At 40.6% G+C, this 12,661-nt stretch overlaps 1 protein-coding gene across 4 annotated transcripts in view; it reads left to right on the top strand.

Moving 5' to 3' along the window:
* Positions 1-421: 421 nt before the first annotated feature.
* Positions 422-12,661, top strand: part of GPBP1L1 (GC-rich promoter binding protein 1 like 1) — a 54,606-nt gene continuing 42,366 nt past the window's right edge. For 3 of the 4 annotated variants that reach the window (XM_044914497.1, XM_021684268.1, XM_021684266.1), the window contains exon 1: positions 422-560. The gene's annotated coding sequence lies outside the window, so the exon portion shown is untranslated. Of the gene's footprint in view, positions 561-1,918; positions 2,007-12,661 lie in introns of all 4 variants that reach the window. The other variant, XM_021684267.1, reaches the window with a different exon arrangement.

Below are 12,661 nucleotides of genomic sequence, written 5' to 3'. Positions count from 1 at the left end.
GACGCGAGCATGCCCAGAAGTGGGGTACGGGAGGGTGAAGGGGCGGGGAAAATGGTACACACATACACACCCACCCACTCATTCACACGCATCCAGGCCAGGGAATAATAAAAGGGGTTCCAAACTCGGCTGGTAGCCCCCTCTGAGGCGGCGCAAGGAAAGGCAGAGCATTCAATTCTGCAGAGGGGTGGGGGCAACTACGCACAGCCTCGAGCCCCGGTGAGGGGGGTTGGGAAACCGCGCATGGAATAACTGCCGTTCACGCGGCGGGACGTTGGCGGCGTGAGGCGCCGGCAGGGTCACCCGAACAGGGCTTCTGCGCTTGCGCTCCTGTGGGCGGTGCGAGTGGGTGGGCGTATGTGGGGCGGGGTCGGAGGGGGGAGGGCCAGGCTGGTCGTCGCTCCTCCCCCCCCGCCCCTCCGGGGCCGTGTGGGCCGGGCAGCCATTTTGGGAAGAGCTTTGTTATGGTTGTGGGCTCTCCACCTCTGCGGGATCAGGAAGCTGGGGACGCGCCCTCAGACGCTGCGTCTGGTCCCTAGCTGTAGCCCCACTGCAGTCCGGTAAGTGGGGGTTCCGGAGAACCGGGCGGTAGGGGATCTTGAGTCGTTCCGGCGCGGGGCTCCGCCCGGTGCCCAACCAACCGGCTGTTGAAACTAGTTGAAGGAGGCTCTCACACAGGTGGTTGGTGTCGGCCGGCCTGGGGTGGGGCAGAGAAGCCGAGGGGCCAGCGGTCCTGTGGTTCAGATGGGGCACCCCCCCCCCGCGCGAGGAGCTTTGCAGTCGAGTGTCGCCGCGGCTTTGCCCGAGCGCTCCTACTTCAACTTTGGTCTTCGGGTCGGAATGCTCACCTGCGGCTCTCTGGCTCCTCTCCAGGCGTTCCGGCTTGTCGGTGGTTGAGTGGCTTGGTTTACGGGTTTCTTTTTCTTTCCTCCCTGAATTAGAGCCAAGGGCTTTTGTTTTCCAACGAAGGAAAATTTAAGAGGAAAAAATCGTGTAAGTCAACTGTGGGGCAACTGAGGGGAAAAGAAGAGTTCTAACCACCAGCGTTTAGGTTCTTGGTTTCGAGGTGTTTTCTTTGATTTAGATTAAGTCCGTATCCAGCACCTACAGATTGCCTCCCTCCCCCGAAAAAAAAGCTGCTCGATCTTGAAGAGTTTTAAGGAGGATTTTTTTCTGTTTTAAATCTACCTCTCTCCACCCTCGTGAAATTCAAAAGAAAGGCTGAATCTAAAATGGCTGTAGCTTGGGGAAGTGCCCTAAGCTTCGGTAACTTAAATACGTTACCATGTCTTAAGTTTTTGGTTGTTTCACCTATGAAGACAGCAACTGAATCTTTTGATATTTTGGTCTTCCTGCAATTGCTGTCTTGTCTTGAAGAGTCCTTTTAGGTGAAAACAAAGGTGAGGCTAAAGAAGTTTGCTTACTCCAAAAGTTTACGTAAGAGTGGGTGCGGTTTTGTGTGTGTGTGTGTGTTTTGTTTTTTGTGGTTGCTTATAGTTTTGAAATTGTGCTATGATGGTAATTTTATCAGCCCACTTTGTGCTCTGAGGTTGGTTTGCATTATTTGTCGAAATACGCCCTTAACGTTGATATTTATTGCTTACCAGGAAAAAAAAAAAAGTTAATGGTGGTTCATGTTTTAGTTTAGTAACAGAAGTCATACGTTTCTTTGTAAATCCCATCCAAAAGTAAAGTGATTGGTAGTCTTCAAAAGACTTAGATTTGTAATTTGGCGGATTTCTGGCCTTTTCTGTGTAATATTTGAAAGGGAATCAGAGTGCTCTTAAGTTTAGGACATTTATTGCAAAGGTGAGACAAGTGAAAACGAACTTTAAATGTGGAGCTCCTGATTGTTGTGCCCTTTCAAACAAAAAACTGTCTTTTTGTTTGCCTTTTTTTTTTTTTTTTAAACCATTAGATCCAGAAGTTTAACTGAAAACACAAAGGCATACAATGGAAACCAAGAACAGATAACTTCAGTGTTTGGGAAGGTGCTTCACTTTCAGGTGCAGTCTGTCTAAAAGATAAAAATAATAAAATCCTAGTTGTGAATGAGAATTTGGGAATTAATAGTAAAATAAGTTGTAATCTTCCCTAGGAATTCAGTTTCACTTTACCTTCTACGTTCTTTCAACACAAAAGTTTATCTTTGTCAGTTCCCCTGGGATTTTTTTGTTCTTATTTTGTTGATTTTATAAGAAACACATTTGAAGTGCTCTATAGAAATAACAACTCCATTGCTTTATGTTTTGCCATTTGCCTGCTGAACCCATAAACTTGGGTACTCAAAATGATTTGTACATGTTGATAATATTTTTTCATTTGATTCTGGATAGTATCTTATCAGAGTTCTTGAAGTGGGGGGTTGATGTTAGGAAGCCTTTTTATTTTGAACAAATGCAGCTCACCAGTTTTCTCATCAGTAGCTGCTTAAAAAGCTTGGCTGAAGGGCGCCTGGGTGGCTCAGTCGTTAAGCGTCTGCCTTCGGCTCAGGTCATGATCCCAGGGTCCTGGGATCGAGTCCCACATCGGGCTCCCTCCCCCGGGGGGAAGCCTGCTTCTCCCTCTCCCCCTCCCACTGCTTGTGTTCCTGCTCTCGCTATCTCTGTCTCTGTCAAATAAATAAATAAAATCTTTTAAAAAAAAAAAAAAAAAGCTTGGCTGAAGGGGGCACATGCAACCATTTTAATAAGTTTGGAATGATACGGAATCTGGAACACATTCCTGTTTATAGTTCATTTTTAAATTCTCAGTTAAAAATATAATACACAATTATGAATCATACTTTAACAGATTGCATATCTTTGTTTTATGGTTAAAGTGTATGTACTTCGTAACAGTGATAACTAATGTGCAGGGACCTAAGCAATCTGTTTCTAAGTCATTAATCATTATGGGTGCTGTCCTTAGCTATGAAAATAAGACTGTTGGAAAAGTGAAAGGCACAACAATTATAAAGGATCCCAATTAAAAGAGTACTTCATGGAAAAGGTAAATTTTGCGGTGGGTTGTTTATGGTTTTTCAAATAGATGGGAGGAAAAATCTAGGTGGCACATTGATACCATGTTTCCTCACCTATCACTATAGTTGCCATTGTCTGGAATTTAATATTTGGTATGCTGAGACCTAGTCCAAGTCATTTCTAAATCAGACTCTGATTTTTATTTCCCATTGAAATCTGCCCCAAAACAAAACTGGCTACAATCAAACTTGAAAAGTAGTTCTGTAAGAATATCTGAACTTCTTTGTCCAGGGGTAATCTTAACTAAGGAGGTAAAATATTGCTCATGTTATGTAATATGAATTTTTATAGGTCATTTCAAATATACTGGGCAAAAATTTCAAGAAGTCAAATAGTTCTTTTCCTTTAAAGCAATCAGCTTTTTTTTTTTTTTCCTTCTTTCTCATTTCAAGAAATGCTACAGGCTCTACTGTGGTGCCAGTTTTGGTGTGCTAAAGGCTAGAAATGCCTAAATAGCCATAAAACATTTTGTCAACAAAGAACTTAGTAGTTTAACAGATAAGTGGACAATATTAACAGGATGACCAACATAGAAAGCTGTCTTTCTTAAAGAAGTTGGCTTTTAACATAACTCATTATGTTTACCTTCCTTTTCTGTGATAAAACTGCTCTGCCTTATGTTAACCAGATACCAGGCTAGAGAATCACCAGCATGAACAAAGTTTTAGTACACTTTTCTGAGCAGTAGGTCTATTTGTGTGGAATATATTTTGTTTCCAGAAAAATCAAATTCATTTAAGTTTAGCTATACTTCAGATTTCAAACTCTTGTTTCTGCTGATAGTAAGTTTAAATTTCATTATATGAAAAATTCTCTTCTGAATTATTGCTACCTTTGAAGTATATTGAAAAGTTGTTTGGGGGGGCTCTTTGGCTAGTTAATTAAAAGGTAGAGCCATTCCAGTGTTCCTGCTATATATTTATGAATTATTAGCTCTACTTTTTAATTAGTCTTACGATGGAAAGGGTAGTTTATTGTGGGCTTCATAAGCTAGAGGCTGTAATAGAATCCAATATATATAATCTCATTCTTCAAAATACTTTTTAGAAATAGATAATATTAACCCTTTTACAGTAAGTATACAGAGGTTCCAAGAAGTTAAGTAATTTACATAACATAATGAGAGATTTGGATTCAGGCAGCTTTCCCTGATTCTAAAGCTCAGTTTCTCATCATATAGAGAGGTGGTATGGTAATTAAGGGCCTCAGCTATACAGCCTGGATTTGAATCTCTGCATTGCCATTTACTGCTTGGTGACCTTGGGAGAGTTTAAAGTGAAATTTCTGTGCCTGTTTCTTCCTTTGTTAAATGGGGGATAATAGTAACTTCTCATAGGGTTTTTATGGCAAATAAATAAAATACTATTTGTAGAGTTCTTAAAACAATGTACTTCATAATTGTTAAAGAAACTGTATAAAATTGTCTTAATGAATGTCCTTTTACCAACCAAATGAAATTCATTAAAATTTGAACATTGTTGCACATGGAGGTTCTTATTTTTCTTTCTTGGGTATTATTTTTCTGTTCATTTTTCTAGTTTATTTGAATCAGAATCCAGTTCCCACATACTATAACTGGCATTCTTTCAAACCTCTTAATTTGTATGTTTCTTCTGTGTGTTTTTTTCCTTGCGCTTTGTTGAAGAAACCAGTTTATTTATCCTGCACAATTGCCACATTTGAGATTTTCATGAATTCCTATCAATTGGCATTTGGATATTGAGGCTTACATTGAGATTTGATGGGGGTGGGGAGGAGAAGACTTCATAGGTGATTTGTGCATTTGGGTTTTTTTTTTTTCTGGTTTGTTCAGTGGTTCTCATGTATCATTTGCTTAAAATTTCTCTATTGAGCAGCACAGAGTAGTTAGAAGAATTATTTACCCTCCTTTGTTATGCATGTAAAATGGAGTGTTTGGTTTGCCAACTTAATACTAACTTTTCCAGGCAGTGTTTTTCCTTTCCTTTTTTTCTTCATAGTTTGCATTTTTGTATATAAAATTGAGCTGAGTATCCTGGGTTTGCAATGGTTTTGTTTTCTGATTTTGGTTACTGGTGAGTAGTTTTCTTAACCTATTTGGCTTGAAAATTTTTCTTATCAAAACTGTTTTTCCCAGGGCACCTGGGGGGCACAGTTGGTTGAGCATCAGACTCTTGGTTTCACCTCAGGTCATGGATCCCTGGGTCCTGAGGCTCTGCGCTCTGTGAGGAGTCTGCTTGAAACTCTCTCTTCCTCTCCCTCAGCCCCTCTCCTCTGCACTCTCTCTCAAATAAATAAATCTATTTTTTTTAAGATTTTATTTATTTATTTGACAGAGACAGAGCAGGAGAGCACAAGCAGTGGGAGCGGCAGAGGGAGAGGGAGAAGCAGGCTTCTGTGGAGCAGGGAGCCCAATGCGGGGATCATGACCTGAGCCGAAGGCAGTCGCTTAACCAACTGAGCCACCCAGGCGCCCCTCAAATAAATAAATCTAAGAACAAAACACTTTTCCCCCTATTGCTTATGCCCCCCTCCCAGTGCCCTTAAGCATTTTATTCTTGACACCTATTGACCTTCTCCCCCCACACCCCAGGGGAAAACATACAGGCATATTCTTAACCCTACCTATATTCACCATTTTTTTTTTAAGATTTTATTTCTTTATTTGAAAGAGGGAGAGAGCACGAATGGGGGATAGGTGCAGAGGGAGAGGGAGAAGCAGACTCCCCGCTGAGCAGGGAATCCAGTGCGGCCTCCATCCCAGGACCCTAGGATCATGACCTGAGCTGAAGGCAGACGCTTAACCAACTGAGCCAACCAGGTGCCCCTATATTCACCATTTAATCATCAACTTTCCAACAGTCCCCAAATTGCAGATAAAGATTTGAAGCAAAAAGAGGTGGAGTGACTTTCCCAAAGTTACACAGCTAGTACATGGCAGAACTAGCCAGATCTAGTCTACTCTTCTACCTTAAAAGTAATGTTTGGATTGAGGGGTGCCTGGGTGGCTCAGTCATTAAGCATCTGCCTTCGGCTCAGGACATGATCCCAGGGTTCTGGGATTGAGCCCCGCATCGGGCTCCCTGGAGCCCGCTTCTCCCTCTCACACTCCCCCTGCTTGTGTTCCCTCTCTCCCTGTCTCTCTCTCTAATAAATAAATAAAATCTTTAAAAAAAAAAAAAAGTAATGTTTGGATTGAAAGCAAAGTTTATGTTTGAGGAGATTTTTAGAAATGCTTGTAAGTAAAATGAACTTGAAGTAAAAATGTATGTCTGGTGATACAGTATTCACTACTGTTATGCCTCTCAATTATAAAAATGATGTATAGTTTCTTAGATGTGACAAATAGTCTGTTCCCTATTAGGGAACTGGAGCTTTTCAGGGTCAGTGTAGCTGCAAATACTTGATAAAACTTATCACTACTGAATGGCTTGTTTGTAGTGTAGTTGATATAGTGACTTTTGGAGCAAATGCTATAAAAACATTTTTGCTGGTTCTAAAACCTTAGTTTCAGGTATTTGCATAAATCTAATGCACTTAGTTACCTAAATCTTACAGCCAGAATTTAATGTGTCAAATTGCATTAGGTAATAAATAAATTTCTGTAATATACTATTCTTACTTGGAACTTCCGTGAGTTAAGTAAATTCCCTTTCTATCAGTGGGTTAGTGAATGTTTAGTTACGGCTGCAGCAAGTGTTCATGACTGTTGAATGACACAGTATTGGAAAGGAGATTACCTGAAAAAGGTTAATAAATTTTACTCTTGAAAAATTCTGCATTTTGTGAAATTACTTTCAGGAATGTTTTTTGGAACAATGAGGCAGAAGGTGGCACAATGATTAAAGTTTATTACTGATGGTAAGACTGGCAAGATTCCTGTGTTGGACATTCTCATTGGGTTTTAAAGTGACCTTTGTTGTTTCTTTTGACCATTTACCATTTTAACCCCTTTCGTATATTGCCTTTTTGTGCATCTTAGTGGGAGAGGAAGCTGGAAAGGCTGTGTGTATGTAACTTGATGTGTACACACATATACATACCTTACACATACAGTTTCTGCCCTGAACACCTAGCAGTTGTGACCCAAGTTGTGCCAGTCACGGACACTTGACTGGGGACTTGGATCTGGAGTGAGAGATGCAGAGAAGCAAGGACAGTTTAGAATCCGTTCCGTTGGCTTGTGGCATTAGCAGTGGCAGTGCTAGCAGGGCAGTTTCCTAAGCAACTCTTCCTGTGGTGTGACCTTGGCTGGTGATTTTTGACTGCTTAGCTTTACTTGGTTTCTACATGTTTGCAAAGTCAAGGAGGCTCTCAGTCATTCTCTGAACTCCCAATATATTTCTAAATTCCTTTTCTTTTTATCTAAGTATAGTTTCTTTTTTCAACCAAAGACCCTGATTTATAAAATTGGCTTATATAATTTGCTCCTTCTAGAAGATTTTGTTTGTGACTGCCTCTATTAGGGTAGTCTCCTAACTCATGAAGTGAAAAACTTACATGAATGTATTTTTAAAACACTATCTTGGACAAGAATTTTCCTTTTTATCTACTTCTAAGTTTTTAAAGCCGTAGTTCTCAACCTTTTAAAATTTAGCTGGAGGAAGGCCTGTGTACTGTTTGTTAAAGTTCCCCATGTGACTTTGTCTTTTAAAGATTCTTTTATTATTACAAAAGCAGTATTATGCTAGATAGAATATTAGGAAATACACATATGTAAAAGTAAAAATATTCTCCTCATCCAGAAATCACTACTGTAACTTTGGTGCCCTTTTTCCAGATCTTTCTCTAAGCACATATATGTAGGTTTTTATTTTTATTTTATTAAAATGAGATTAACTTGCAACTTGCTTTTTTTTTTTTAACGATTTTATTTATTTATTTGACAGAGAGAGACAGTGAGAGAGGGGACGCAAGCAGGGGGAGTAGGAGAGGGAGAAGCAGGCTCCCCGCCAAGCAGGGAGCCCGATATGGGGCTTGATCCCAGGACCCTGGGATCATGACCTGAGCCGAAGGCAGACGCTTAATGACTGAGCCAGCCAGGCACCCAGCAACTTGCTTTTTTAGTTGGTAATACCCATTCTTCAGTGTGAATAAATGTTTATTTCTTCTAATATCCAGGTGCAATTTAAATTCCCCCAGGGGCGCTTGGGTTGTTCCGGTGGTTAAGCATTTGACTCTTGGTTTCAGCTCAGGTCTTGATCTCATGGGTTACGGAATTGGGCTCCACGCTCAGCAGGGAGTCTGCGTGAACATTCTCTCCCTCTTCCCCTCCTCCCCTGCCCTCAGATAAATAATTAAAAAAAAAAAAATACATAAGTGAATTCCCGCAGGTGATAGCTATTCACTACTAACTAGCTATTCAATACTAGTATCTGATCCAAGACCTTGTTACATGTAACACTTTAATTTCCTTATGTCTCTTTAATCTAGCATAGTCCTTATTTTTTAGTGACACTGAGTTTGAGACTGCTCTATCTATCCTGAAATGGTTTTGTACAGTTGTGTTCTGTATTGTCATTTAGTTTGTCTCTTTAATTCTTATATTTTTCTCTAAGGTGTACATCTAAAAATTTGACAGATTCACATCAAAACATTTTTGGCCAGAATACATCGTAGGTATATCATTCTGCATTTTATTTATAAAACACGTAATACCTCGTTGACCTACTTTCACAGTGCTAAGATTGAGCCTTAGATTAAGGTGATAGTAGTCTGATCCATATATTAAACATTGAGTCTTCTCTCCTTGCAACAAGAAAATAATTTGCATGGTGTTACTTTGCATTACAAGTTCCCAGTCCCTTATCAGTCATTGTCCTAATTTTTTTTAAAGACAGCTTTATTGAGATATAATTTACATAATCTAAAATTCACATTTTTAAAAAGATTTTATTTGAGAGAGCAGGCACGAGCAGGGGGAGGGGCAGAGGGAGAGGGAGAAGCAGACTCCCCACTGAGCAGGGAGCCTGCTTCTCCCTCACCCTCTGCCTGCCCCTCTGCCTACTGGGGTGCTCTCTCACTCTCTCTGTCAAATAAATAAAATCATTTAAAAAATAAATGTGTACAATTCAGTGATTTTTTTTTTAGTATATTCACAGAGTTGTACAATCACTGCCACTGTCAAATTTTAGAATGCTTTCATCACCCCAAAAAGAAACCCCATTATCATTAGCAGTAGGCTACCACCGATTTTTCTGTCTCTATGGATTTACCTATTCTGGACTTTTCATATAGAATTATACAGTAAGTGATCTCTTATGTCTGACTTTCCTCACTTAGCATAATGTTTTTAAGGTTCATCCAGGTTGTACTGTGTATCAGTATTTTATTTGTTTGTATTGATGTATCCTGTTGTATGAATATACCACATTTTGTGTATCTAGTCATCAGTTGATGGGCATTTGAATTGTTGCCTCTCTGTGGCTATTTATTATGAATAATGCTGCTATGAACTATGAGGTACAAGCTTTTGTGTGAACATATGTTTACATCTTTCTTGGATCTTTTTGGAGTGCAGTTGCTAGGTCCTGTGGTAACTCTGTTTAACTTTTTGAGAATCTGTGTTCAGGGAGCCTGCAGCATTACACATTCCCACCAACAGTGTATGGTGGTTTCAGTTTTCTCTGCATCCTCAGCAACACTTGTTATTATGTCTATTTTTTATTATAACCATCTTAGTTGGTGTGAAATAGTATCTCGTGGTTTTGATTTGCATTTCCCTCGTGGCTAATGACGTTAAGCATCTTTTCCTATGCTTAGTAGTATTTTGAATATCTTCTTTGGAGAAATGTTTACTCAAATCCTTTGTCTACTTTTTAAATTTTTTATTTTTTAAAGATTTTATTTGAGAGAGAGAGTGCGCACACAAGTGGGGGGAGGGGCAGAGGGAGAAAGAATCTCAAACAGACTCGCTGCAGAACGTGGAGCCCAATTCAGGGCTCAATCTTACAACGCTGAGATCACGACCTGAGCCGAAATCAAGAGTTGGACACTTAACCAACTTAAGCCACCCAGCCGCCCCTGTCCACTTTTTTTTTTAAGATTTTATTTATTTATTTGAGAGAGAGAGAGAGCAAGAGCGGGAACACAAGCAGGGAGAGTGAGAGAGGGAGAAGCAGACTTCCCGCTGAGCAGGGAGCCCGATGCGGAGCTGGATCCCAGGATCCTGGGACCATGACCTGAGCCGAAGGCAGACGCCCAACGACTGAGCCTCCCAGGCGCCCCTAATTGGGTTATTTGTCTTTTTATTGCCGAGTTGCAAGAGTTCTTTATTTTATTGATACACAGTGGACATGCAATATTATATTTGTTTCATGTGTACAACATAATGATAAGGTATTTGTGTATGTTGTAAAATGATCACAGTAAGTCTAGTTAATATCTGTCACTATGCATTGCTAGAAAATTTTTTTCTGGTATGAGAACTTTTAAGCTCTCTCAGCCACTTTCAACTATGCAGTGCAGTATAATTATAATCACCATGTTGTATGTTACATCCCCATGACTGAAATTTATTTTATTACTGGAAGTTTAAACCTTTTGGTGTTTTTGTAGATTTCACATATAAGAGAGATCATATGGTATTTGTCTTTTTCTGTTTGACTTATTTCACTTAGCATAATGCCTTTGAGGTCCATCTATGTTGTCACAAATGGGAAGATTTCTTCCTTTTCTTTTTTTTAAATTTTATTTATTTATTAGCGAGAGAGAGCGCGCGCTCGCATGAGCAGGGCAGAGGGAGGGAGATGAGCAGACTCCTGGCTGAGCAGGGAGCCCGACACAGGGCTCAATCCCAGGACTCTGGGATCATGACCTGAGTCAAAAGCAAACACTTAACCAACTGAGCCGCCCATTCTTTTTTGTGGCTAAATAATATTCTGCGTGCGGTGAGGGTGACACATTTTCTTTCTTTTCTTTTTTGAGATTTATTTTTTAGAGAGTGGGAGAACAAGCAGCGGGGAGGGGCAAAAGGAAAGGGAGAGAGAAACTCCCTGCTGAGTGCAGAGCCGGATGCAGGGCTCCATCTCACAACCCTGAGATCACGGCCTGAGCTGAAACCAAGAGTTGGACGCTTAACCGACAGTGCCACCCAGGCTCCCCTCTGTATCCATTCATCCATGTGTAGACACTTGGGTTGTTTTCATATCTAAGTCTTTGGGTTGTCTTTTCACTTTCTTGAGGGTGTCTGTCTTTTGAAGCACACTTTTTTTTAAGTTTTATTTATTTAATCTCTACACCCAACATGGGACTCAAACTCACGACCCAGAGATCAAGAATCACACACCCTTCTGAGTGCGCCAGACTGGCGCCCCTGAAGCACAAACATTTTTAATTTTGATGATATCTAATTGATCATTGCCTAACCTAAGATCACAAAGATTTACTCTCATGTTTACTTTTAGCTCTTGCATTCAGGCCTTTGATCCACTTAAAGTTAGGTTTTTTTTAAAAAGATTTTATTTACTTGAGAGAGAGAGCATGAGAGAGAGAGAGATCACAAGCAGGGGGGAGAAGCAGAGGGAGAAGCAGATTCCCCACTGAGTAGGGAGCCCGATGCAGGACCCAATCCCAGGACCCTGGGATCATGATCTGAGTTGAAGGCAGACGCCTGAGCCACCCAGGCACCCTAAAGTTAATTTTTTTAAAAGCTTTATTTATTTTAGAGAGGGAGAGAGAGAGCACAAGTGAGCTGGGGGAGGGGCAGAGGGGGAGAGAGAATTCTGAAGCAGATTTCGAGTTGAGTGCCAGCCCGATGTAGAACTCGATCCCAGGGCCCTGAGATCGTGACCTGAGCCGAAGGCAGATGCTCAACCAACTGAGCCACCCAGGCACCCTCAAAAAGGTGTTTTTATTAAAGCATGGGGATAGGACCCATGGGCAGAAAGAGCTGCCAGTTTTTACAACTTTTTTAATTTTGTGAGCTTCATCAGTTTTGTTTATGTGTATCTAACTATTTCCTGCTATGCAGCATTTGTACAAATATACCACAATTTAATCATTATCCTGTTGGTGGACATTTAGTGATTTAACTTTTTGTCTATTGTATACAGTGCTATAATGAACAGTTTTATATTTTTTGTGTGGTGTTCATGTGTGATTAAAATTAGTGGGTGGCTCAATTGGTTGGGTATCTGACTCTTGATTTCGGCTTGGGTCATGGGATCCAGCCATGCATCAGGCTCCGCACTTAGCAGGGAGTCTGCGTGAGATTCTCCCTCTCTCTCTGCCCCCCCCCCAAAAAATAAATAAATCTTTTTAAAAAAATGGTGGGTCATAGAGGTGGCACAACTTCAACTTTATATTTGCCAAACTTTTCCAAAGTGGTGGTATGGGTTTACAGTCCCATCAGCAATATATAAGAATTTCTTGTTCACTTTACATCTTTACCAACACTTGATAGTTTCAGAATTTGTTTTTGCCAGTTTAGTAGGTGTAAAATAGTATGTCATGATTTGACTCAGGTTTTAAAAGTATGAATTTGGGCGCCTGGGTGGCTAAGTCGGTTAAGCGACTGCCTTCGGCTCAGGTCATGATCCCAGGGTCCTGGGATCAAGTCCCAGCTTCTCCCTCTCCCACTCCCCCTGCTTGTGTTCCCTCTCTCGCTGTGTCTCTCTGTCAAATAAATAAATAAAATCTTAAAAAAATAAAAGTATGGA

The sequence above is a fragment of the Neomonachus schauinslandi genome, chromosome 4, assembly GCF_002201575.2.
Source record: "Neomonachus schauinslandi chromosome 4, ASM220157v2, whole genome shotgun sequence".
Lineage (NCBI taxonomy): Eukaryota > Metazoa > Chordata > Mammalia > Carnivora > Phocidae > Neomonachus > Neomonachus schauinslandi.
The sequence above is the reverse complement of the archived record's forward strand: the minus strand, read 5'-3'. Positions and strand labels throughout refer to the sequence as shown.